Below are 25,889 nucleotides of genomic sequence, written 5' to 3'. Positions count from 1 at the left end.
TCTGTATGGGACAATGACAATAAAGATTATCATATTGATTATCGTATCTTATCATAATCCATCAAATGCTTCTTCCCACACCTCAGCTGACCAGTAGCCAAGTACCTACTATCTTTATTTTATACAATAGAATATTAAGTGACTAAAGAAATCTGCTGAGTTATGGTAAGAGGAATCAAAGCTTAGAACTTATCTTCAGCACATAAAGCATAAACATGCTTACGAATAAAATTTTCACACAAAAATGGTCTATTGGTTAATCACCTGGCCCATCACTCAAGCTTAATTTGTGGAATGCTTTCCCCAGGGAAGCACACCTGGCACCAGTTATGACATTTTTGTTATACTTCTGAGATATGGGTTCTGGCTTGTTTTATGGTGCCCTTCTCATAGCGGAGTGGATAAGACCTGTAGCTTTTATAGTTATTGATGAAAGAGCACTTTTTAGGTACCGTATTTTTTGCACCATAACACTCACTTTTTTCCTCCTAGAAAGTAAAGGGAAATGTCTGTGCGTGTTATGGAGCGACTGCCTGCGGGTGGCAGGGGGATCTGCTGCAGTCGTGAGCAGAGGATCCATGGTTCCCCTTCCTTCCCTCCTCCATGGTTACAAAAAATGGATCCACATGGATCCTCAGGATTTTTGCATTGGGGTACTCCAAACTCACTGTCAGATCACATGTCTGTGGCCACAGCATGAACCACAAAAATCATATATCCACTATTTCGTTTAGAATATTTTTTTTCTTGTTTTCCTCCTCTAAAAACTACGTGCGTGTTATGGTCTGGTGCGTGTTATAGAGCGAAAAATACGGTAATTTGTTCTCTTGTTTTTATTTCCCTCCTGCATACAGGTGGTGATGACTGACACCCAGGTCCTTTTGGACCCAGAAGAAGATGGAATGTGGGAAGGAGCAGGCTAGAATGGGGGGGGGGCATAACAGACAGGTGAGTGCCTGTACATGGTTTTTAATCATTGCTAAGCTATTTGAATTTTATGAATTTGTAGATCACTTTGAGGGGAGGGTGATGAATAAATATCATAAATAACAAAATAATAAAAAGGTAAAGGTAAAGGTAAAGGGACCCCTGACTGTTAGGTCCAGTCGTGGATGGCTCTGGGGTTGTAGCGCTCATCTCGCTTTATTGGCCGAGGGAGCCACGTACAGCTTCCAGGTCATGTGGCCAACATGACTAAGCCGCTTCTGGCGAACCAGAGCAGCGCACAGAAACGCTGTTTACCTTCCCGCCGGAGTGGTACTTATTGTGATGGCCTGGGATTCCGAGTCTGAGAGCGATCCGGAGGAATCCCAGCCAGCACAGGAGTCCCCGCCTCCAGGGCCGGCTGAACTGGGGCAAGGCCTAGATGCTGAGGAAACTCAAGAGCAGGCACCAGGTGAAACCATTCTGGCCCCAGAGGTGCTGGATGACTCAGTGGCCACAGGTGAGCCTCCTCCAGGGCCCAGTAACCCTTCGGCCTCTCCTGATCTGCAGAGGCTTAGGGCAGAGAGGCGAAGGGAACTGGTTGCCCCCAGGAGGAGTGCTCGCCTTAAGGCCAGAGGAGGCGGGGCTCCTGGGGGTCGGGACCGCCCCTGACCTTAGAAGAGGATAAAAGCCCAGTCAGGCCGGCCCCAGGTTGCGGGAGCAACGTCGTTGTTGGCTACGGACCTTCCTGTGTTCTTGATCCCTGCTCGGCTTCCTGTTCCTGACTATCCAGTACTCCGGTTCCCTGCTCGGCCTCCTGTCCCCGACCATCCGGCGTTCCTGTTACCTGCTCCGCCTTCTGTTCCAGTGTTCCTGTTCCCCGCCCGGCTCTCTGCATCGGACCTCGCCCCTCTTCGTGTGGACTCTGCTACACTCACGGTACCTTACCCCTGGGACCAGCACAGTTTGCTCCCGCCACACCCGCACTCCCCCTTCGTAGGGGTGCGTTCGGGAAGAGTCAGAGGCCATGGCCGACCAAGCGGCTAGACTGTTGGCAATCGCCCAGGAGAACCAGGCTTTGAGGCACACCGTGCAGCAGCTCAGTAACGCGGTTACGGCACTGCAGCAGCGTTTGGACGCCCTACCGGCTCCTGGGGCCGACGCCCCGGCTTCTGGCAAGTACCCAGTGGCTTTGCCTGAGAAATTTGATGGGGCCCCGGCCAGCTTTCCCATGTTCCTTGCCCAGGCCAAGCTGTATATTCAGGGGCGCGCCCGGAATTTCCCTGACGACCGCACCAAGGTGCATTTTTTGATTAGTTTGTTAAAGGACCAGGCGGCCAAGTGGGCGTTGCCGCTGCTCAGGCAAGACTCCCCCTTGCTGACAGACTACGGGGGGTTTTGCAATCTGTTGGAGGCCGCGTTCGGCAACCCCCAGAAGGAGAGCCAAGCCAACCGGGCGATTCGGCGGTTGAGGCAGGGCAAGACCACGGTGGCCGCATACACCACAGAGTTCCGGCTGCTGGCACAGGACTTGACCTGGAACGACTCGGCTCTCCGGGACCAGTATCTTGAGGGGCTTTCAGATGAGATACTGGACCAGCTGGCCACAATGGAACGCCCCACCACGCTAGACACTCTTATTCAATGGAGTCTACAGATTGACGATCGGCTAGAGGACCGGCGTCAGGCTCGGGACCGCCGGCACCTCCAGTTCTTGGCCCCAGTGTCTACCAGCAGCCCCACGGGCCCAGCTAAGTCATTGGAGGAACCTATGCAGCTTGGGTCAGTGCGGCCACGCCTCTCCCCCGCAGAGAAGTCGCGGCGTCGGGAGGGGAATCTATGTCTCTATTGTGGCGGAAGCGGACACTATGCAAGGTCCTGTCCTGAGAAACGCCAGCCGCAGGGAAACCACCAAACCCCAGTAGCTGATGGCCCTGGCTACCTGGGGTCCCAAACAGCACAGAATGGGGCCGCACCAATTGAATTACAACACCTTATGGTTCCGGTACATCTATACCCTCCGGGAGGGCCATGGATTCTTACCCATGCGCTGGTGGATTCGGGCGCAACCCACTCTTATATGGACGCTGCTTTTGCTGCCCAGCATCGGGTGCCACTTCGGAACAAGCCAGAACCGGTGCAGGTGGAGGCAATCGACGGACGGCCCCTGCGTTCGGGTGCCGTCACTCAGGAGACCCAGCCCCTGGTCCTGTGCCTCCAGCAGCACCGTGAGATGCGAACTCTGGATATTGCCTCCATGCCCCGGTTCCCCCTGGTGCTTGGGATGGACTGGCTGGAGGCTCACAATGTGCGGATCGACTGGGTCAAACGGACTGTACACTTCCCAGACCCCAGTTCTCCTGCTGAGACTGAGATGCTAGCAGCTGCGCCCACTGAGGAGGTTGCTGCAACGCTCCCCGCTGAATACCGGGAATATCACGACGTGTTTGAGGAACGGGGGGCAGACCAGCTGCCGCCGCATCGGTCCTTTGACTGTGGCATAGACCTCCAGCCCGGAGCGCCTCTACCGGTGAGTCGCTTATACTCGTTAACAGAACCAGAGCGCGAGGCTTTACAGGACTTCTTGCGCAAGAACCTGGAGCGTGGGTTCATTAGGCCTTCTACCTCGCCCACTGCTGCGCCAGTGCTCTTTGTGAAAAAGAAATGTGGGGAGCTCCGCCTTTGCCATGATTACCGGGCCCTAAACAAAATTACCATCCCGGACCGGTACCCCTTGCCCCTTATTTCGGAGTTACTGGAGCGGGTGCAAGGGGCGCAGGTGTTCACCAAGCTAGACCTCCGGGGTGCCTACAATTTGATTCGGATCCGCGCCGGGGATGAGTGGAAGACCGCATTTGGGACCCGGTACGGACAGTTCGAATACCTGGTTATGCCCTTTGGTTTGTGCAACGCGCCTGCTGTGTTCCAACGGTACATCAATCACGTGTTCCAGGACTTACTAGACAAGTACGTGGTGGTGTACTTGGATGACATTCTGGTTTACTCCCGTGACCCGGCGTGCCACGAAGGCCATGTCCGGACCGTGCTGCAGCGCTTGCGCGAGCATCGTCTATATGCAAAGCTCAGCAAGTGCGAGTTTCATCAGCGGTCAGTGGACTTCCTGGGTCACCGACTCTCACCAGGTGGGGTGCAGATGGATCCTGGGAAGGTGGCAGCGGTTCGAGAATGGGCGGCACCTCGGAACCGCAAGGACCTACAGCGTTTCCTGGGGTTCGCCAACTATTACCGGACTTTCATTGCGGACTATGCTCACCGCACCACCCCGTTGACCCGACTACTGCGCCCCAAGACGCCGTTTTCCTGGGACAAGGAGGCGGAGGAGGCGTTTCAAGGGTTGAAGGCCTGTTTCCAGAGAGCGCCAATCTTGCAACATCCGGATCCTTCTCGACCCTTTGTGGTAGAGACTGACGCCTCCAGTACGGCTCTCGGTGCCGTCTTGTCTCAGCAGCACGGACCGGAAGCGCCACTTTTACCTTGCGCCTTCTATTCCCGCCAGCTCCTCCCAGCGGAGCGTAACTATACCGTGTGGGAGCGGGAACTACTGGCCATCAAGGTGGCCTTTGAGGTTTGGCGCCATCATCTTGAAGGAGCACAACACCCGGTGGAGGTGAGAACCGACCACCGGAACCTGGAATACCTCCAGACCACCCGCAAGCTGAACCAAAGGCAGATCCGGTGGGCGTTGTTCTTTTCCCGGTTCCAGTTCCGGATCCGCTACATCCCTAGCTCCCAAAACCAGAAGGCGGATGCCCTGTCCCGGAAACCCGAAGACAACGTAGACACGGTTCAGCAAGCAGCACCCACCACGATCCTACCACCAGCGGCATTCCTGGCCACCCAGGAGGTTGAGCCACTGCAGGCTCGGGTGCGGGAACAGCAGCGGGTCGACGCTTGGGCCCAGGAACGACTCCGGGAACTGGCCGAAGGATCATGCCCTCAGTATCCAGGGCTGGTCTCGCATCAGGGTCTTCTGCTGCACCACGGGCGCCTGTACATCCCATCAGGGCCGCTGCGGGCTGAGATTCTCCGGATGACCCATGATGCGCCAGCGGCGGGGCACTTTGGGCGGTATCGGACCACCCATCTGGTAAGCCGTGAGTTTTGGTGGCCCCGTTTGAAGGCCGACGTGGCTCGCTACGTCGCTGGTTGTGACATCTGCAGGCGGGCCAAGGGGCCTACCGGGCGACCCCCCGGCCTTCTTCAGCCGTTGCCGGTTCCACCACGTCCTTGGCACACGGTTTCTTTGGACTTTGTAGTGGAGTTACCCCCGTCTCGTGGCTGCACCTGCCTTCTAGTTTTCTCCGACCACTTCACGAAGATGGTGCACTGTGCCCCCTGCCCATCCGTACCCTCAGCTAAGGAAACCGCGCAGCTGTTCCTCCAGCATGTCTTCCGCCTGCATGGCCTACCTGAGCGTGTAGTGTCCGACCGTGGCGTTCAGTTCACGTCCCGGTTTTGGCGTGCTTTGCACCAGGCCCTCGGGACAGAGGTCTGTCTCTCATCTGCTTACCACCCACAGACTGATGGCCAGACGGAACGGGCGAACGCGGTGCTGGAACAGTACCTCCGGTGTTACTGCAGCTACCAGCAGGACGACTGGGTCGACCACCTAGCATTGGCGGAGTTCGCTTATAACAACGCGGTGAATGCGTCCACCCAGCAGACCCCGTTCCAAGCCAGTTATGGTTTTCATCCACGGTTGTTTCCGGATGTGCTGCCGACATCTGCGGTCCCTGCGGTGACAGAGTGGCTTCAGGAGCTCCAGTCCCAGCAACAGCTGTTGATGGAGCAGCTGCGCCAGGCCAAGGAGGCGTACAAGGTCCAGGCCGACCGCCACCGCCAGGTGGGGCCGGAACTTCACGTCGGTGACCTGGTGTGGCTTTCCACTCGCCACCTCCACCCTTCTCGACCTTCGCGGAAGCTGGACGCCCGGTTCACCGGCCCGTTCCCTATCGTGAACCAGGTCTCGCCTGTGGCTTTCCGTCTCCGGTTGCCAGCACACCTGAAGGTTCACCCGGTATTCCACAGGTCCCTTCTGAGTCCAGTGGCCCCACCCGACGAGTTCCACCCGAACCGTCCCCGACCGCAGCCAGTTTTGGTGCAGGGAGAGCCTGAGTACGAGGTGGAACGCATTCTGGACTCCCGATACCGCAGGGGAAGGCTGCAGTATCTCATTGACTGGAAGGGGTATGGGCCAGAGGACCGTTCCTGGGAACCAGCGGCCAACGTCCACGCGCCTGCCTGCATCCGAGAGTTTCATGCGGCGTACCCCAGCAAGCCGGGTCCGGACCCTCAAGTGAGGGGGGGGCCTGGGAGGGGGGATGGTGTGATGGCCTGGGATTCCGAGTCTGAGAGCGATCCGGAGGAATCCCAGCCAGCACAGGAGTCCCCACCTCCAGGGCCGGCTGAACTGGGGCAAGGCCTAGATGCTGAGGAAACTCAAGAGCAGGCACCAGGTGAAACCATTCTGGCCCCAGAGGTGCTGGATGACTCAGTGGCCACAGGTGAGCCTCCTCCAGGGCCCAGTAACCCTTCGGCCTCTCCTGATCTGCAGAGGCTTAGGGCAGAGAGGCGAAGGGAACTGGTTGCCCCCAGGAGGAGTGCTCGCCTTAAGGCCAGAGGAGGCGGGGCTCCTGGGGGTCGGGACCGCCCCTGACCTTAGAAGAGGATAAAAGCCCAGTCAGGCCGGCCCCAGGTTGCGGGAGCAACGTCGTTGTTGGCTACGGACCTTCCTGTGTTCTTGATCCCTGCTCGGCTTCCTGTTCCTGACTATCCAGTACTCCGGTTCCCTGCTCGGCCTCCTGTCCCCGACCATCCGGCGTTCCTGTTACCTGCTCCGCCTTCTGTTCCAGTGTTCCTGTTCCCCGCCCGGCTCTCTGCATCGGACCTCGCCCCTCTTCGTGTGGACTCTGCTACACTCACGGTACCTTACCCCTGGGACCAGCACAGTTATTTATCTACTTGCACTTTGACGTGCTTTCGAACTGCTAGGTTGGCAGGAGCAGGGACCGAGAAACGGGAGCTCACCCCGTCATGGGGATTCAAACCGCCGACCTTCTGATCAGCAAGCCCTAGGCTCAGTGGTTTAGACCACAGCGCTACCTGTGTCCCAATAAAAAGGTATCCAGAACCAAAGAACCACAAGCACATCATCCGGCAGATCCAACTTCTTAAGGTACAAGAAAAACAGCAGACATCCCCAAAAATCCCTTCTTGGAGTAGCTGTTATTTAATCCTTTGCAAGAATGACTTGTAATTTTGTACCATATCAAAATGTCAGGTATGACCAAAAGACAAATATATCTTTGTGCAATTTAAATAGCAATCAGCAAGCTATATTTTTTCTGATTAATATACAGAAAGTTGACAATCGCAGCAGGGGACTGATGGTGCTAATCTGTCAGTGTCTTGATAGTTCTCTGCTTGATTGCTTCCAAACAGAGGAGCTGCATAATCACACACAATAAGCCAAGGATTGTATCAGTACCAGAATGTTCAATCAGTTGTCCTCCCATCATTTGCGATGTTTGCATCTTGCCTGCCTTTGTGTATTATATTTTGATGATGTCTCAAACGAGTACTGCAGATGAAATGGAGAGCAGGGAAATATGTCCCCCACAGGAGAAGTTGACATTAGGTATAATCATCATGAGAATTCAGATGTGGAACACTTGTGTCTTTCAATGTGCTGCTTTCAAATTAATCTGCAACAGAACAAAACAAAAAATTCTAGAAAGTTGCAAGAACTACTCTATATACCATAGATGCTTTAACAGAAGGGCATACAGTAATCAAATTAACTGTAATTAATTTTTAAGCTGTTTTCATAAACAAACATGAGGCTAGATTGGGCAAGTGGAATCATCCCTTCTAGATTTAAGAGCACTTTTCATACATTCTCAATGAACGCAATAAATGCTCACTAAAGAAGGGAGTATCATAGCAGCAAGCTCCACTCCCCAACACATGAAATTAATTCTCTGTCTACAGAGAATGCTGCCAGTACTGAGGTTTGTGGGTGGGTGGGTGGGTGGGTGGGTGGGTGAGCCACAGACATCCTAATGAATGCACTCCTCTCATTAAGCCCATTTTGAATGTTCAACAAGGTCTAAGGAGTAAATTGCTGCTTTGTAAATAACACCCAGGGTTTTTCATCCTGTGACGTTGAGAATGGAACTATACATTACAATAAATGCAATGGGGGGAAAGGACACCACCTTGTTGCATTCACCCTCTGCATAATGCATCATAAGATGGTGTCCTGACATCACTGTGTTGTGCATTTCCCTTCCTCCACTTCACAGCACTGAATACCACTGGTGGAACTAGGGGGAATGCCCAAAGAGATGATCTCATGACATGGGTCTTGATTACATATAACAGAGAGGGGAGAGGGGCCAGATGCTTTTGATGGCAGGTTCTTGTTTTTCAGAGTATATCATTCCACCCTAAACATTTCCAGATGGCAAGCTCAGGAAACTATTCACAGGAGGATCTGGGCAGGCAGAATCATAGGTTGGACAACAACAGACTGAAGTACCCAGGGAGGTATTTGTGAGACTATCAATACTATGTCCAAAATCTACAAAAGGTTAAGCAGATTTCTTAAACGGGTGCTCAGACCAGTTTCACTGAAATCAATTGGACAGAAGAACACTGAGCAACATAGGAATATTCCTTATACCAAATCAGATAAATCTAGCTCCTTATTGTCTACTACACTGATTGGAAGCATCTCTCTAGGGTTACAAGTCATGGACATTCCCACGGCTTGAAACCATTCCTACATGGAGATGCTGGAGACTGAACCAGAGACTTTCTTCATGAAAAGCAGATGCTCTGTCACTACTGGATCATGCTTATCAGTGAGTGGCACTGTGGTCTAAACAACCGAGCCTCTTGGGCTTGCCGATCGGAAGGTCGGCGGTTTGAATCCCCACGACAGAGTGAGCTCCCATTGCTCTGTCCCAGCTCCTGCCAACCTAGCAGTTTGAAGCATGCCAGTGCAAGTAGATAAATAGGTACTGCTGTGGCAGGAAGGTAAACAGTGTTTCCTTGCACTCTGGCTTCCGTCATGGTGTTCTGTTGCCTCAGAAGCGGTTTAGTCATGCTGGCCACATGACCCAGAAAGCTGTCTGTGGACAAACACTGGCTCCCTCAGCCTGAAAGTGAGATGAGCACCGCAACCCCATAGTCGCTTTTGACTGGACTTAACAGTCCAGCAGTCCTTTACCTTTTTTATCATTCATTAATCACACATCTGATTAATCACGTGCTTCTTTCCAGAAGCAACATGTAGCCCTGTTTCTAAATACATGACCATCAAAGCAGGGACAGATTTATAAAACAACAGGAAGTTGTCTAGGAAACATAAACATCACCACCCAAAATTGTAACACACACGAAATGTAATTTCCTGCTCCAAAGTAATTGCTTTGACAAAAAGAGAGAGAAAGAGAGGGTGCAAAAAAGCTGGAAATGGCCAAAAGTTCTGAAAGAACTGAAGGGGAGAAAGATATGTAGAAACCTACTAATGAATTTATGTACCATCCAGCACAGGCGTGCTTGCAGCTCAAACTGGGAAGGAAAATTCCTTTGACAGTATGTTAAAATGAGAGGGCTCCCTGCAATGCAGGAATACTAGATACTCTGGTGTGAAGAAATGAGAAATTTCATGGACTATTGAACACTGCAAATAGTCGCAGCAGATAAGATTAAGGCCCAAATTATTTCTTTGGTAATTGAGATTCATTGGGAAAGGAATCACTGGGCATATAGTGCCCAAACTCAAATCCCCTGTTTTAAGCCACTTAACAGTGAATATAGGGTCCAATACTCACTGCATGGCAATAGCATAAGATGAATTGTGAAGATCCTGCAAGTGGAAGCAGAAAGGAGGCTTAAATAGCCAATTATGACTATTAAAAAATAAGGTAAGAAGCCATGGGCAGAGTCACTGCTGAAAGCCACTGGCTTGTTGAAAATACGTTGGAAGCCGTTGTGAAGAAGTAGCAAACTCTGCAGGAGATAGCAAGCCATATGGGAAGAGGCAGCTACGTAATATATGGAAGAGGACCCCAGTTCAATCACTGGCATCTCCAGGCAAGGCAAGGAAAGATTCCTATCTGAAGCTCTGGAAAGTCCTGGCCAGTCTGTATAGGAACTGCAGTGGTAGGGGATCTTCAGCCCATGGGCTGAAGTGGGACATTCCAGGATCAAATCAGAAACCAGAACGGCTTCTCTAAATCAGGGACATCCCTGGAAAATAGGGACAGTTGGAGAGTCTGTACTACACATGGCAACGAGGTAGGAATGAACCCACAGGCCTGCAGAGAAAGGCCTAACTCTCCAAGTACTCCTTTTGCAGTGAGAGAATGGCTGAGGACTCCTACACTTTTAATCATCACCCGCAAACCTGGGAGGAGCACTGTGAAATACTAAGTTGGTTTATTTTTATTTTTTTTATTTTTTTTATTGTTATCATCACTAATGATATTACAGACAAAAAATACAATTTTGTTCAGCTCCTACCTACAGTCTAATCAGAACTCAGCTGACCCCTGTAAAGGCAGCAGATAAAACTTTTGAAGAATTGGCAAATATGCCAAAGAATCATTTTAACCCAAATCCCAGTGAAATAGTGGAGCGATTTAAATTTAACTCGCAATCAAGGCGGTCTGGGAAGACGGCAGGGGAGTTTGTGGCAGAACCGAAGAAGCTTTCTCAGAACTGCAATGATGGTGCAACCTTGTCTCAAGGGACGGGCTAGAATGTGGGATTAATGATGAGAAAATGCAGAGAGAACTTCTTCCTGACCTGCAGTTAACCTTTGACTCCGCTTTAAAGCTGGGCCGGGAATGCGACCTGCAAACAGAAGTGTACTACACCAACCCCACACCTAAAGCCACATATGATGTCAAGTGTGGGACAAGTAATCACACGGCTGGGTCGAAAAGCGGGTTGCAGGCACCAGGACTTGCACAGAGCCACACATGGCACTTCCAAGTCCCAACAATCAGCTGACTGAATACTAAATTAGAGGAACCAATGATCTGACTCAATATAAAGCACCTTCCTATGGTTTAAGTGGATTCAAGTCATGGTATGCTTCTTCTGTCATCGCATGTCAGCATAGAGAAGCCTTTTTGCATGTACACGTACAATTCTGCTGTGGGGTTCACGAGGGCCACAGCTGGTTTTATGAACTGACTTTGCGAATATATACCTATGGGGAGAAAAACAGAACATCAAACCCAGGAACTTTTACTGCTGCAAAGAGGAAAAGAGGTCGGATCCATTAGGCAGCCTTGGAGCAGCCGGAGCCCAGTAGTAAAGATTCTTTACCTCCAAGTTGTGGTCAGTGGCCCGACAGATATTTCACCAATTTACAGCAAGTTTTTAATACAGGCAGTTTCAAAGCATGAAGCAGAGGAGACTAGAGTGTCCTCAAAATACCTTTCAATGTGGCTTAGTAGGCGAAATTGGGATCTCAACCAAATTACCATCCTATGCTGCGATCCATTTTTGCTCACAGCATTCTATAATATTAAACTAAGTGGGATCACGGCAGGACCAACACACGTTTGTGATGGATGATCAAAGAAATATACTGTTGAGGGCATTTTGTAACACTCATCGTTTACTGTTTGACGCATAACCCGTTACTGAAACCTGACTGGGGTGGGGGGTGGGGATGGAGGTGTTCAGTATTCTCTCAGCTTTTGTGGTCCATGTCTCATTTTGAGGTTTTCCCAAACAGCGTTTTTAGAAGTGTTGGTGCTTCAAATGTTCCAAGAAACTTACATGACAAGCATAAATAGCAGACCAGCTGCTTTAGACACCAGCTGGATAAAACCAACACTTCCAGATAGAACGGGGAGAACCTGCTTCTCACTTTTCACATAAGTTCGCAAATCTTTTTTTAAGTTCTTATGAATATTCACCAGCATTTTTGTGTGAATTTCTCTTACTAGGCATGTGTTTATATGCAATTTCCCCTAATACAGTGATACCTCTGGTTACGAACTTAATTCGTTCCAGAGGTCCGTTCTTAACCTGAAACCATTCTTAACCTGAGGTACCACTTTAGCTAATGGGGCCTCCTGCTGCCACTGTGCCGCCGGTGTGTGGTTTCTGTTCTCATCCTGAGGTAAAGTTCTTAACCCGAGGTACTACTTCCTGGTTAGCGGAGTCTGTAACCCAAGGTGTTTGTAACTCGAGGTACCACTGTATATAAGGTAAAGGTAAAGGGACCCCTGACCATTAGGTTCAGTCGTGACTGACTCTGGGGTTGCGGCGCTCATCTCACTTTATTGGCCAAGGGAGCCGGCGTCCAGCTTCCGGGTCATGTGGCTAGCATAACTAAGCCGCTTCTGGCAAACCAGAGCAGCGCACAGAAACGCTGTTTACCTTCCCGCTGGAGTGGTACCTATTTATCTACTTGCACTTTGACATGCTTTCGAACTGCTAGGTTGGCAGGAGCTGGGACTGAGCAATGGGAGCTCACCCCGTTGCAGGGATTCGAACCGCCAACCTTCTGATTGGCAAGCCCTAGGCTCAGTGGTTTAACCCACAACACCACCCGCGTCCCATCACCACTGTATATACATTTTTGCAAAGCACGTTCCCCAAATATGCGCACATATCTATATGTTATTTTACATATAATATGGATTTTTCTACACATTACTTGGCTGGAGAACAATACTGCAAAATTCAGTGAAGTGCAAATTTGAAAGGATGGCTGTGTTTCAGTTCACGTATTGCTTCAGAAAGTGTGGATTAAGTAAGGAAGCCTTTAAATGTGAAGAGAAACTAATTTCTCCCCCATTCCTACCAGCAGGACCCTAGAGCCAACCATCCTTTGGGGTTCCTACACACACAAAAAGGCCTAAGCCTGAGTCAACACACATATAACTCTTTGCTTAATGAATTTATTAAACAATGACTTCGCACATGTGAAGCAGCCATCACAGATCAAAAAAAAAAGTTTTTCAATGTTATGTTATAGCTCTTTTATACACAAAATATTTTAAATATTCAGAATTTATAAGGAACATTTGGATGGTATGGAGTTCTATGATGCTGGACAACACATTGTTTTTTATAAAGATGTTAATTATGCTTAATATAGGTAACTTATAAAAACTGATGGTGATAGGCAGCATCTCAGAAGAAGCGCTCCTTTCACTCTCACATGGAACTGGGTGCCTGTTCTAAAATGCCACTGTGGCATATACATGCACCATCCAAAAATAAGATTTTCCCCATCAAATCCAGTGTTATATGCAAATGTACTCAGAATTACTCGAGCTGTCATTAAAATAACTTAATTAATTATCCAATACTTCTTTAATCAGGCCTCTTAGGCAGTCAAGTCCTAATAATATTGTAATCCTACAAGATTGTTTCCTTAGAAAATGGAAAAGCTGGAAAACTGTACCAACCACTAAGATAGCGTTTCAGAGGAGCGCATTTCACTGACCGATGGATCACAAGGTCACTTCATGCATAACTGATATAGCTAGCATGTTTTCCCTCATATATTTCAAGTTGCCAGAATGCCCACCTAAGATATGGAGATATTTAAAGGGTCAAGATGCTGCATAATGTAAATGAAGCAGTTGGTCAGACTTAAGGGATGCAAAATCCCATTATATATTCCTGCAGTAACAGTGCCACCCTTAGATGATAGACCTTGCCTTCCATCTGAGGCCTCCATCATTTCCCAAGGTAATAACAGTGTGTGCTTTGCTAAAGCACCTTGTTGCCTTCTTTTCACAGAGGTCTAACCCTTTGGATGTGTTTCCCCTGTCATTCGTTATAAAACCTCACATTCCAGGCTTCCTGCATGAACTCTGAAGTGGCCTCATATGAGCATTTTCTACAGCAGCACCTGCTTGTCAGAATTATTTTCTCCGCCAAGTTGGGGGTGTGCAGTGCAGTGACCTTATGAACTGAGAAAAGGATGTGCTTCTCAGAAGGCAGAGTGCATACAACTCTAACAGCAATCTATGCCGTGGAAGAATGAAGGAGATTCCCCTCCTCCCAAATGCATGATATTCCTGCAGTGATCATGGTTCAAATAATTCCTCAAGATATGGTGATGTTTACAAGGGTTTCGTCTTTTTGTAGTCCTGAGATGGGCCAGCTGATCAAGTTCTGAGCTCCAAATGTTCTGCTTCTCATCAGTGCCAAGGAAGGTACCCATCACAAGTGACTGCAACAGTGTGAGAGCTCTCTCTCTCTCTCTCTCTCTCTCTCTCTCTCTCTCTGTGTGTGTGTGTGTGTGTGTGTGTGTGTGTATTTAACTCACAGCACTCCAATGTATTTTAAAGACAAAAAAACCCACTTTGGTTATTTTCACAAAATCCACACTGCTCTACAAGGGACAGTGCTGATTTCACAGTGAAGGTCTATGTGAAGAAGAGTTTGGATTTGATATCCCGCCTTTCACTCCCTTTAAGGAGTCTCAAAGTGGCTAACAATCTCCTTTCCCTTCCTACCCCCACAACAAACACTCTGTGAGGTGAGTGGGGCTGAGAGACTTCAAAGAAGTGTGACTAGCCCAAGGTCACCCAGCAGCTGCATGTGGAGGAGCGGGGACGCGAACCCGGTTCCCCAGATTACGAGACTACCGCTCTTAACCACTACACCACACTGGCTCTCTGGCAGTCTGGTAATATTAAAAGGCCATGCAATCATGTGATCAGCTTACATGATTGCATGGCCTTTTAATATTACCAGACTGCCAGAGGATGAACCCACAAAATGGTAACATGTGAAGAGCATCACAATGGGTTGTTGTTGTTGTTGTTGTTGTTGTTTTGACCAACTTTTTTACCTGGCATTATCTACTCTAAGGTAGCAATCCTTATCATTACAGTGGTGCCCCGCAAGACGAATGCCTCGCAAGATGAAAAACTCGCTAGACGAAAGAGTTTTGCGGTTTTTGAGCTGCTTCACAAGACGAATTTCCCCATGGGCTTGCTTCGCAAGACGAAAACGTCTTGCGTTTTTTGCAGTTTGTTTCCTTTTTCTTAACACCGTTAATACAGTTGCGACTTGACTTCGAGGAGCAACTCATAGAACGCGGTGTGGTAGCCTTTTTTGAGGTTTTTGGTGATTTTTGAAGCTTTTCCAAAACTTTTCCGACACCGTGCTTCGCAAGACGAAAAATTCGCTAGACGAAAAAACTCGCGGAACGAATTAATTTCGTCTTGTGAGGCACCACTGTATTTGAATTATTCTACTGCTTAGAAGGGAACAGAGGACCACTTCCATTTCATGCTAGTCACATATTTTCCCAGTGTTAGTTTTAAAAAGAATTAAAATATCCTGCCGTCGCCCCGCCACCTCGGCCAGTGGCAATGCAGAGAGTGAATTTCAGCTATGCATGGATCCCTTTGCCGCCTGTATAATTCTTGGCATGCATGAATAGGGAGAGGATTAATTTTAATAGTCCAATGTGAAACAATACCATCTCTCCTCATAACTTCCCTTTGTCACTGATGCCCATGGATCATGTAACTGAACTGTTCGTAAAAACAAAAACAAAAAAAGGCCCCCGAACGCTTTTTCCACAAAGCACACAATCAGAGCTGATCAAAAAAGTGAAAAGGGTATCTGAGTGATGTCATGCAAGCTGCAAGCATATATTTGTGCATGTTGCTTCATTTTGTTACTCCAGGTTGCAACAGCTGTCAGATGTCTGGATGAATACTTTCAAGTGAAATGCTTAACACTAGGCAGGGATGATCAATAGGCAACATTGATCTCCTGCAGCATAGTCCCTTTTCAATGTGTGTTCATAATGAAAAAGCATACTGTAATCAGCCATCTACAAAACTCAAAAAAGTTATATTTGAAGCCTTAACATTCTGTGAACCTCCCTGAGACCTCCAGGTATAGGGCAGTATTTAAATTCAATAAACAAACCAACAAACATGGACATTTTAAGCTGAAAATCAGACATTGCCACTGTCTACATTCATAGAATCATTGAATTGTAGAGTTGGAAGGGACCACGAGGGTCATCTAGTCCAACCCCCTGCAATGCAGGAATCTTTTTGCCCAGTGTGGGACTCAAAAACCCACAACTCTGAAATTAAGAGTCTCATGCTCTACCAATTCAGTGGATGACCTCACCCCCCCCCCCCCAATTTATGGGTGCTCTATGACAGCTATCCAGAAACAGATACCAAAAAGAAAGAGAGATCACTGTAGACATGCAATCAGTGCTGTGTAGTGATTAGAGTGTCACACCTGAACTGGGGAGGCTCGGGTTCAAACCCTTGTTTGACCGTGAAGCTCATTGAAATCTTGGGTCAGCCACTCCCTCACACACAGGAACCAGGGCGTGTTGCTGTTTTGTTTCTTATTATGTTATGGATTTTTGTGTTTTTATATTGTATTGATTGAAGGGCAGTATAGCAAACAAGCAAACAAACATTCTCTGTAGGTGCTTCCTCCCTAACCCCAGCCCCAGTTATGTAAAGAATGTTGGAGCACCCTGTGTGTGTCTGGTGCTCTTTCCTCATAGAAAAGCTGCTCCTGTAAGAGCACCCGGGACTTCCTGCCATGTCACAAGGGGTACTGGAGATTGCGGAACAATTTTTATTGAAGTGAGTTGCCCTTTTTTGTTGAGATTGTGAATGGAATGTGCTTAAATTTGTCTGCTCATGCCCAGAGAACTGTGCTTCCGTACACGAAGAAAGAAAGGGCAAAAAGGACTTCATGCTCTGAGGTAAATTATGCTTATGAGGGGATTATTCTTTGCAGCTGTCATATCTGAACCTTATCCCTAGCATCCCTGGAGCAGTGTCCTTGATTTGATCCCAGTTGGGCACGACCATGTTTATTGCCTTGTAGTATAAACACTGACGAAGACAGAAGTGCCTGGCGTGCTCTGGTCCATGGGGTCACAAAGAGTCGGACACGACTAAACGACTAAACAACAACATAAACACTGACAACTGGGAAACACTGGCCTGTGAGCGCTCCAGTTGGAGAACAGCCTTTACCAAAGGTGTCATGGACTTTGAAGACACTCGAACTCAGGACGTAAGGGAGAAACGTGCTAAGAGGAAGGCACGCTTGGCAAATCCACACCGTGATCAACTCCCGCCCAAGAACCAATGTCCCTACTGTGGAAGAACATGTGGATCCAGAATTGGCCTCCACAGTCACTTACAGACTCATTGTTAAAACCGTGTTTATGGAAGACAATCTTACTTGGCCACGAGTGATCGCCAAAGAAGAAGAAGAAGTTTATTGCCTCATGTTACATCATTACTTTCTTTTGGCCCTCACCCTTTCACATATTCATACCCTCAAAACACCATGTCCATTCAGAGAAACAAATCAAGACTAGCACTTCTCACCCTTCACCCTGTGAGGGGCCAATGAATTCACCAACCCAGCATGTTTTCTCTTCTGAAGCAGATGTTGGCATTTAAAAAGAGATAAACCTGGAATGAGTGCAAATAAACTTAACTGTGTGCAAACAAAATGTGTAGATTCTGTTCTTTCTTGAGCATCAGCACCCTGAAGTTTCCTAGTGCCATTATGCATTGACTTTAACGCTGAAACCACTGTATTATGCTACCAAACTGATGGTTTGTTACATAAACAACACATCAGAGCTTTCACTGTGCATGTTGCAATAGTGATGTGAGTTCAGATTGTTCTTCTGTAATTTCATTTTGTATTTTCACCATTCACTGGAAAGGCTGACTAGAAAATTCATAAATAAACAGCCCTGAAGATTCAGACTAAGGTTGTCATGCTTGACAGTCCCATTGATCTAGATGGTGCTTATTTTTTATAAACCAGCATAGGATTGAGCTGTTTTTATGTGTGTGTTTTTGACAAAGTGAAAAACTAAGTCATAGAAACTCAAAAAAGGACCAAAAGGGAAGGAGGAGGCTCTTCCATAGAGTTCCCTCTCCACCTTAACAAAGAGTCTGGTCTCCCAAACTTGGGTCTCCAGCTGTTTTTGGACTACAGTCCCCATCATCCCTGCCCACTGGTCCTGCTAGCTAGGGATGGTGGGAACTGTCAAAAAACAACTGAAGACCCAAGTTTGGGAAACGTTGATGCAGAGTAAGTTAAAGTCCTCGTGAAAATTCCATATCATCTTAGTGTGATTGTATGACACATTATTGTATGCAATTTCCCATAATATTCGTGTTTTTGCAAAGCAATTTTCTCTAATCATTTTGCCTGTTGTTTATCCTTACTAATATATGCAGTTATATGCACTCTTTACCACATTCTATGCATTTTTGTACACATCACTTGGCAGGAGAACTGCACTGCAAAACTCAGAGAAGTGTGAATTTCAAAGGATGTCTCTTGCTTTGCTTCTCAACTTGTTAAATGCAATTTCTCCCTCATCCTTAGTCTAGACTAGAGTCTATGTGAATGCAATTACCTGAGCTCTTTCTACATAACTGGGAAGTCTGGAAAAGCAGAGGTTCCAATTGTGTGGGTAGCCTGACATATATACTATTGAGGTTTTATACCATTAAACAGTTTTCACATGGTGGTTCAAAGCACATGCTTCCAGAAAGGCATCTGATCCCATATTGAAGGTTTGGTGCTTATTTATTAGATGGGGGTATTTACAAAATAGGGATGTACAACATAGGTGGCACTGTGGTATAAACCATTGAGCCTAGGGCTTGCCGATCAGAAGGTCAGCAGTTCAAATCCCCGTGATGGGGTGAGCTCCCGTTGCTTGGTCCCAGCTCCTGCCAACCTAGCAGTTCAAAAGCACATCAATGTGCAAGTAGATAAATAGGTACCGCTCCACCGGGAAGGTAAACGGCATTTCTGTGCACTGCTCTGGTTTTGCCAGAAGCGGCTTAGTCATGCTGGCCACATGACACAGAAAAACTGTCTGCAGAGTGGACAAACGCTGGCTCCCTCAGCCAGTAAAGAGAGATGAGTGCCACAACCCCAGAGTCGTCTGCAACTGGACCAGTGGCATAGAGTGGGTTGTCAGCACCCGGGGAAAGGCAAGTAATTTGCGCCCCCTAACCCGTGGATTTTAGCACTCGAGTGCGAGCGTGCCCTCAGATTTTTCCGGTAACACTTGACTTTATAGAATCATAGAATCGTAGAGTTGGAAGGGACCCGATGGTCATCTAGTCCAACCCCCTGTGGTGATGATGATGATGATGATGATACATTTTATTTATACCCCGCCCTCCCCAGCCAGAGCCGGGCTCGGGGCGGCTAACACCGGTAAAATTACAATAGAAACATAATGGGGGGAGGGACCAATTTAAAATACAGGTTAAAATGCAATTTGAAAAGCAGCCTCATTTTTAAAGTAGCCCACAAATCAAAACTGTAAGGGGAGGGAAGACATAAGGGTCCCACTGAGTCCAAACCAAAGGCCAGGTGGAACAGCTCTGTCTTGCGGCCCTGAGGAAAGATGCAGGACCACGCAGCTGTCCCGTGCGGGGATTGAACCTGCAACCTTGACATCCCTATTTCCATAGGGTTCGGGTTTCCGAGTGGCTAGGGAAACCAAGCTGAATGGGGAGGGGAAGCCACAAACATGAGTCTGACCAAACTGCGGGAAGCAGTGGAAGACAGGAGTGCCTGGCGTGCTCTGGTCCAGGGGGTCACGAAGAGTCAGATACGACTAAATGACTAAACAACAACAACAACAACAACAACAACAACAACAACAATGTATGAAGTTACATTGAAAGACCTACATTGGCTCCCTGTACGTTTCTGAGCACAATTCAAAGTGTTGGTGTTGACCTTTAAAGCCCTAAACGGCCTCGGCCCAGTAGACCTGAAGGAGCGTCTCCACCCCCATCATTCTGCCCGGACACTGAGGTCCAGCGCCGAGAGCCTTCTGGCGGTTCCCTCCCTGCAAGAAGTGAGGTTACAGGGAAGCAGGCAGAGGGCCTTCTCAGTAGTGGCACGTGCCCTGTGGAACGCCCTCCCACCAGATGTCAAAGAGAAGAACAACTACCAGACTTTTAGAAGACATCCGAAGGCAGCCCTGTTTAGGGAAGCTTTTAATGTTTGACGTATTAATATTTTTTTGGAAGCCGCCCAGAGTGTCTGGGGAAGCCCAGCCAGATGGGCAGGGTATAAATAATTTATTTTTATTTTTATTAGACACCCCCCAAGCCAAGGAGATAAGTAACTCTACAACTTCAGAAGTCATCTGAAGGGAAGTTTTTTTAAATGTTTCATGTTTTATTATATTTTTATCCAAGGTGACTGGGGCAGCCCAGTCAGATGGGAAGGGTATAAATAATAAAATTATTACTATTATTATTATTATGGAATAGGGCGTCTCAATTTTCTTTGATGAAATGTTGCAAGGTATTCCGATTAATGCTTTTTATAGGATATTGGACACGGTGCGAGTTTATGGCAGCCGGCGTCAGGGAACTGCTGGAGGATGGAGCTTGCAAGTGTTAGAATGCAAAACGCGGACAGGTTCAGGCACGCAAGAAGGTGGGGGAAAGGGGAGCCCGGATGGCTCAGTTTAAGAGCACGGCGCTGATAAGGCCAAGGTTGCAGGTTCGATCCCTTGTAGGGGGGCAGCGGCGTATTACTGCATTGCAGCGGGTGGGACTAGATGACCCTCGGCTCCCTTCCAGCTCGACAGATTCTATGAAAGCGCATGGAGCGCGGAAGTTGCATTGCAAGTAGTACGCAGGGGGGGCGCAAGGGTTGCAGAGAGAGAGAGGGGGGGGGAACTGGCCCTCCGATGGACAACTGACCCGGCCGGGCTCTGTTTCCTAGGGAAGCAGGAAGTTGCAATCCAAAGTTGCAGAAGTGCCCTGCTCTTTCTTCCGCGGAGGGAAACGCTCCTGCGGAGGCGAGAGGCAATGAGGAGGTGACGAGGTGAGGCTTTTGTGAGGTAGGGAGAGGAAAGACGGGGGAGGGAACCCAAGGAGGATTTGCACGAGAGGGAATGAAGGGGAAACGCGCCTCCCACGCGGAACACTTTTCCCTGGGAAATGCACGGGGTGGGGTCGTGGCTGATCCGTGCTGCGCGCTCGCGTCGTGCAGCCCAAAGTGCTGTAGGATCGCTAATGCAAGACCCCCTTTTAAAACCTCCCCCTCCCCCAGCTCTGGAAAAAAAGGGGGAAGGGGATGGTGTCGGCGTCGGGGTACGGAGGCTGCCCGTGCCCAGCCAGGCGTCGGTGGCGGCGTCAGCGCTGCTGCAGCGGCTGCTCCTCCTGCGAGCAGTGAGTGGAGCGCAGCCGCAGCGGCGGCAGGGGGTGCGCGCGCGCTGGGGCGCTAGGGCGCAAGGCTGGTGGCGGCGGCGGCGGCGGGGAGCCTGGCCGAGGAAGGAACTTGTCCCTTCCCTCTGGACTCGCGCCCCCCGCAGATGTTGCGCCCGGTGCGGCTGGCACCCCTGGCACCCCCCACGCTACGCCACTGAACTGGACTTAACTGTCAGGGGTCCTTTACCTTTACCATTTACAAAATGCCTGCAGTTGTTTCTTTTACTGGATTGCTATTTGTTCGTTAATTGGATAGATCTATTACTATTATATCTGAAAGAACAATGAATGACAAGGGTCCCTTATTAGCACAACTTGGGAAGTATGGAGGAGGGGGGAATAGATGCAAAAATATTCAGCGAGACCAGTGTTTTCCAAGATGGCAAAAGGGAGAGAAGAACAAAACCTTCTATAATTCTTAAGCCAAATTCCCATGAGAAGGTTTAAACCTTAATCTCCGTGTTAGGAAACACAAAAGTAGCAGCCAATGCACGTCAGCAGAGATAATGACCACCCCTGTCGTATCATGCTGGGTTTTCATCATTAAGAGTATTGGGGACAGAGTACAAAAGATACGCACGTGTGTGTGTGTGTGTGCATGTCGTTTTTGACAGGAATCACAGTATTAGTATTATGCAACCAGTGCTCATAACTCCCGTCAGTAGGATAAATACAAGCAAACACCTGCATAGTTATTGGCCAATCTTGTATTATAATTAATGTGCTGCATGAGAGTGAGTTATTCTAAGAAGTCAACTGGAGGTCAGATCTGCTTATTTTTGCTTGACTGTTTTTCATACTGTTGGAATTGTTATTAATTATTATGATAATTTTAACACTATTTCCTGATATTTAGAGGATTTTTTTGCTTTAGTCGTGGTGATCTGTTGCAGTAAAGCCAACAAAGAGTTCTTAAAGCACTTTGAAGACCAGCAAATTGTTTGTGGGATTACAAACAATACTTATGAATAATACTTACGATTATTAACCATAATCTGAAGGGGGCAGAGGTAGTCAGGCAGGGTAGCCGTTTATTCCTCCTGTACCTTAAATTACGTGTAGGCAAAATATATTGACATCTAAAGGTAGGTCTCTGAATTATTTCCAGTAGATTAGGCAAGACTCTATCATTCCCAGTTACTTAACAATAACAATATAGGGGTTTTCCTCCTCTGAATTAGGCTACTCCTGCTGCTGCTGCTGCTGCTGCTGCTGCTGCTGCTGCTCATGACTGGAGTGAGGACAGAAACCAGAAGTGGATTTTTGTGTGACAGGACTATGAGTTCTGTTCTGGAACTGAAAACTAGGCTGAGTATGTGCTCAGAGGTTCCATGTTCCTTAATTCTAAGGTCAGTATCCAATAAAGTTGTTCTGCTCATGCAAGGACTTCAGCTTCCACAATGGGACTTCCTTTACTGTCCTCCCCATGCACTGCCCCCAAGTCTGTTCTTGGGGAAATCCCAGAACAGATTTGGGGGAGATGCAGGAGGCAGGCAGGGAGAGGAGAGGGAGAGGGAGAGGGAGAGGGAGTTCCATTACATAAGTGGAACTTCTTGAGCAAATGAGACTACTTCATTAGATACAACTCTGGTTGTCTTTTGCACTTTGAGCTCTGATTGGTGGATTGTTGGGTTCTAATAAAAAGAACAACGTGGACCCCATAAGCCTAAGGTCTGCCCATCCCTGTCATAAACCATTGGTACTGACGTGGCTTAAGTCACAGCAGCCCCCGTGTGCCACCCAACTTAGAATGAGCTTTACTTTCTAAGAATATTGTCCATATCCAACAGCTCATTCCCAGTAAAAGCTGTATTGCGAAAGGAGTGGTGGCAAAGTCTAGTTCTCACTCCTATTCTTTGCCCTTCTATTCCTTCAAGGAATTTGTCTGGGGAGGGGAAGAGAGCCTCCAGAAGAACTCATAGGGGAAGGAAAGGAGGGATTATTCCACCTAGCAAGCTGAAATGTTTGTGCAAATGGAATGGTCGTAATAGTCCAATGTTGAATCCCACCCATTGCATTTATTTAAAATAAATTTCATGCAGTAGCTCTTAATAAAAACACACACCTTGAGAGATATAAAAGATTCACTCACAATATAAGAAATGTATATCTATTGCTATTCATTCCACTGTAATTTTATTACTACCATTCACAGATTTCACTGAAAACTGCAGAATCCAAAGGGACCATTCCAGGCTCAGGGAGTTGACTAAGCTGCTCTTTGTACTTGCTCAAATGGGCTATTATTTGCAATTGGGTGCTTTCATTGTTCACCTTTCGAAACCATATATTTTGTACTGTGACAAGTGTTTCCATCTGGGCTTTTTCAGAAGCACAAATTCAAGATCTGCCTGCTGTTACCTTGCCCGTGTGTCCTGAAAAAGAGAGGCTTATTTAAACATCCAGATGATTTTGGTTAGGGAAGTTGTGCTACAGTTTATTCCCAGGTGTATAGCATATTTCTAGAAAATAAAGTCGTTCTAAAGGACATGCTTTAATTAAAAGCTCACAATAATTATTTTTTCTCTTGGGTTTTAAATATACACTATGATGATGATGATGATAACTCTACAAACTACTATCTGTAAATGTGAAGACATGAAGATAGTTCATTCTCTGGAACAGAAATTCTTTTTTGAAATGCAAATAAAGGTACCTTTATATTTCCTAACTGGGGAATATCTGGGAGAATAACAACTTTTAATTTGGTTTAATCGCATCAAAAAAGAAGACAAAGGACAGTGGTTCCTCATTTCAGTGTAACTCCCCCCACCCCCAATTTATCAAAGCATAGATGAGCATAATTGATGTTATGCTGGCCTGGGAAATCCATCAAGATTTTGATGAACGATTCCTAGGCAGAAATACTGCAACCTTGGCCTGGTGAGGAAGTGTCTAATGGGTGGTGGGCATTGAGCAGCTATATAAGATCTTCCCCAGCCCAGCTGGACTTCACAGACAGCTGGAGGTGTGGGGCTCAAGCCAGTTTCTCACGAACATCTAGCCCAGGGGTGGGGGACAGGAACATCATTGGGCTTTCCAATACTAGGCCATGCAAAATCAATTGACTGAGCATGGGGGAGCATGGTTCAGCTCTGAGGTGGTAGCAGTAAGTGGCCCACAATTTCTGATGCAGAACCAGGATGGAGCTTACCCAGATATTCACACCCCTTGTATAGGGGAGTTTCAGCACAAGGGAGATTAAAATAGGTAGGAATGTTTTTGCTGTTGTTGCAAGTTGATAAAATTGTAGCCTTTCCTATCCCAGTGTTTGTGTCTCATCTCTGTATTCAAACAAGTACAGTGGTACCTCGGGTTAAGTACTTAATTCATTCCGGAGGTCCGTACTTAACCTGAAACTGTTCTTAACCTGAAGCACCACTTTAGCTAGGCCTCCTGCTGCCACCCTGCCGCCAGAGCACGATTTCTGTTCTCATCCTGAAGCAAAGTTCTTAACCTGAAGCACTATTTCTGGGTTAGCGGAGTCTGTAACCTGAAGCGTATGTAACCTGAGGTACCACTGTACTGGCAAAGCTTGGTTCTGGATTGGCCATAACCAATGTTCTAAAAATTCACATTTAATTTTTCTTGTCACATGTGCTCTTTTTAAGAAGTATACTTGTTCATGTTTCAGAGATGGTTCTGAAGCTGAGCGAGTTTATTGCATTTTGCTTCCCAGAAATGCTGTCTGTTTGATCTGTGCTTCCTATTGCTATACTTCATGCTGGAGGTTCGCTAGGATTGGAGGGGACAAGACTAAAAAGGAAAATGGTAATGGGTGGTACGTTATGTTAGGTACTCAATTCAGATACTAAGCTTTGTTGTGCGAATAGATTTCATCCTAACTCATTACTGGAAATGGGTATTTACTTCAGAGGCTTAAAATGCCAACGTAAAGTCACTGCGTAGGTCTGCACTGTGAAACATTCTACGACAAGTTTAGTATTAGGTCTCCTGATTGGCTTGCTGTTTCACTCTTCAACACAATATACCCCCTTTCAAGGAAGAGATGAAAAGTAACATTTAAAATATAAACTGGTAAAAGGTCATACTTGCAGAATAAATTAGAATGAAATTAGAAGTGGTACTGTAAATGTCAAATGTCAACATAAAAATTGGAGCAAGACATTCTCAACAAACGAACACAAGAAAGAAAAACATTGCCTCTGAACCTGCAGATGAAGATAAAAAATTGCGGCAACACTTTAAAAAACAAGAAAAATGAAAGATACAGTATTTTCCACAATGACAACTCAAAAACATGGTGTCTTGTGGGTGTATAGCTCAAGAATATCTAAAGATACCAGAAAATTTGTCTATACAACACATCTGACAAAAACTATTTTATTCTGAGAGTGTGTGCATATATAACAGGCTTCCTCAACCTCAGCTCTCCAGATGTTTTTGGCCTACAACTCCCATGATCCCTAGCTAGCAGGACCAGTGGTCAGGGATGATGGGAATTGTAGCCTCAAAACATCTGGAGGGCCAAGGTTGAGGAAGCCTGGTATATAAGAACAGCATTATAGAAACAATTGAAACCAAACTGTAGGTCATTATGATTATTGTTACCATTATTATTACTACTACTACATAAAAAACCCACAGCAGAAGATCTAGAAGTTCAAAATCTTAGCATAGTATGCAAAGGTACAATATCTATAAAGTAATTTT

The 25,889-nt window shown here is 47.4% G+C and overlaps 1 long non-coding RNA gene across 1 annotated transcript in view; it reads left to right on the top strand.

Annotated features, from left to right (window-relative positions):
* The first annotated feature begins 24,652 nt into the window (after positions 1-24,652).
* The window catches only part of LOC310703366, an 84,396-nt gene continuing 83,159 nt past the window's right edge, over positions 24,653-25,889 (top strand). Inside the window, exon 1 of the long non-coding RNA XR_014524096.1 lies at positions 24,653-24,753. This is a non-coding gene — a long non-coding RNA (uncharacterized lncRNA). The remainder of the gene's footprint in view (positions 24,754-25,889) is intronic.

Source organism: Podarcis liolepis, assembly GCF_965112155.1.
Source record: "Podarcis liolepis genome assembly, chromosome: 1".
NCBI classification, from domain to species: Eukaryota; Metazoa; Chordata; class Lepidosauria; order Squamata; family Lacertidae; genus Podarcis; species Podarcis liolepis.
The sequence above is the reverse complement of the archived record's forward strand: the minus strand, read 5'-3'. Positions and strand labels throughout refer to the sequence as shown.